We start from the raw sequence: 2,513 nt of genomic DNA on the forward strand, positions 1-2,513 counted from the left end.
CCCCCCCCCCCCCCCCCCCGAGGGCCCACGAATTGGCAAGAGAGAATATTCTTAAATAGTCACTTTCACCCTCTCGAAGAATGTCCTCACACCTCTCCCTGAGAGTTGGCCTCCCCCGCGTCTACCTTATCTCGCATTACCCTTTAATCTGTCGCACGCAGTTTTATAATATTCGCTGGTTGAAGGGGAGTGATAAGGAGCTAAATTGGCGAATGGGGGAAAGGGTAAGAGTGCCTTAAAGGTGGGGGAGGTTGTACGCGGCGGATTGGACAGAGGGCTTAAAAGCCGATATATCAGGGTAAATAACTTGTCCATTAAAATGCTTAAGTAGCAATAAGTACACGAGCCTAACTGACAGCCCACCAGGAAAATTCCGGGCTGCTTATGGATTAAAGTGTCCAACTTGCAATATTTATTAGAGATTTTTAGTATTGATATTAGTAAATTTATTCATCTCACTAATTTTCGTCACATTTTTTATTGAAGAATAAACTTACGTGGAGAAGCATACATCATTTTTTATGTAAGTGAGAATTTTCTAATTTCAGTGACTTAAGCTTCATGTGAATTAAATGAATCGTTTTTTACACGAGGAAATATTTCCTTGATGCAAATGCAGTTTTTATCTGTTGGAAAGGACATAATTGTTGATATGGCGGGGATAATGAATTTGCTAACATGTAATAATCTTTCATTTTCATTAAATAAATTGTTCATTGAATTGTAATGGAGGATTCATTTGAAAGGAATGAATTATTTATTTTATATAATTAGTTGATTAATTTATTTAGGGGTCCTCATTTTCAAAAGACATAAAATTCTGGAGAAATAAGTGAAGAAAGAATTATAACAGTTTTATTGCAATATTTATCAATTTAAAACAAAGATATTGCTGAAATGAATAGAAAACTTCGAAATGTAAAGTCTTATTTGATTGAAGAAAATGACTAAATAAGTAAATTTTTATCAATTATTGGACGAACGAACACAAAAATGACTGCAAATAAAGTATCTGTTTAAAGTAGAGATCCATTCTGAATAAATGGAATAAATTTATAAATAAAATAAAGCATGATCCAGTGGAACACATAGATTTACATGATGAAATGTTTTTCCAAGTAAATTTTTCATAAATACTTGAATTTGCAAAAAAAAAATACCTCATGCGCTAATCTGATAATTTTTTATTTCAAAATTTCTAATGTAAGGCGCTCTCCGTATTTTGCATCCTTCCAACACGAAATCCTTCAGTCACCCCGAAATAAACAAATAAATTCTCTTCAATTTGCTCACGATCAGATACAAAAATGAATAAAAATAAAGTATTACCCCTTCATCAATAAAAATATTGAATTTTACATCACACCTATATACTAAAGGAGCCACTGGAAAACATCGATGTACGTGATCAAGAGTTTTTCCAACTGCAGTATCACTCCCCCTTCCCCGCGCTTCAAAGGTCAAAAGCGAATGAACGCAGGTGGAGGTAGGGGGGAGGGGGTTGTTGGTTGGTATACGAAAACGAAATAGCTTGGGCTGGTACAGCACGTAAGTCGTCTGTGTGGAGGTGAATCGAGGAGGGCCAGGTACGTGGAATACTTGGTATCGTCTGGAGGAGCTGGAAAAACCTTGTGCCACATCACCCATATACTGTGAAATAACCCCAGAGCTCCCCCCTGCCCCACCCACTCTGGCTTTTCCTTCTTTGCTGATGCGTCTTTCATGATGGCGTCGCACCCATCGCCCTCAACAAACCGAGAGGAAGCTGTGGTGTTACTGCAGCAATGCCCGTTATTTCTTGAGTGGTTAATAAATAAGAAACTGAAAAACGAGGTTTTTACGGAGTTGGTACACGTTCGATGGCCAGACGTTGATTATTAAAATGTATTTGGGGTTTTTATCAAAATATAGTTTGGATGCGTCATCATAAATTTTTCAAAGTACATTCGCGGGAGAATGGAACTCCTTGATTTCATTTATTTACACAAAGAATTATGAGGAGACATTTTGCAAGGGAAATGCGTCCATCCAATTACGTTTAAAATATTGTAAAGTCGGGTTTTCAGTGTCATCCAAAGGACATTTTACAAAAAATCGATTGTTCATGAATTAATTGTGAAATAAGTCGTAAACTTCGAAATTTGAAATTTGTAATTATTTCAATTCGCCTGAGAAAAAGGCGCTCCGATTGATTTAGATTTTGGAAACATTTGTTAACGGTTTGGAATGGAAAATTAAATTTAGACCTTCGAAGTTCTAGGGTTCGATGATCTAGGGTCAAATAGAGATTAAATATGTCTCAATACCTTTCACTATTTTGAACGCACCGCATTATAAATGTGAGCATTTTCAATCATCAAATTTGTTAATTGAATTGCGTGAGAACAATTTGAAACAAATCGTGAATATTCAGCGTCATTATAATTACATTTTATTTGTTTTTTGCATGAAATCGATTTCTGGCAAAATTCTGAATATGAATAAAGTTGTTGCGATTCCGAACAAATGCTTTT

The sequence above is a fragment of the Diachasma alloeum genome, unplaced genomic scaffold (genome assembly GCF_001412515.2).
Source record: "Diachasma alloeum isolate Michigan unplaced genomic scaffold, Dall2.0 Dall_scaffold_00195, whole genome shotgun sequence".
In the NCBI taxonomy this organism is placed as follows: domain Eukaryota; kingdom Metazoa; phylum Arthropoda; class Insecta; order Hymenoptera; family Braconidae; genus Diachasma; species Diachasma alloeum.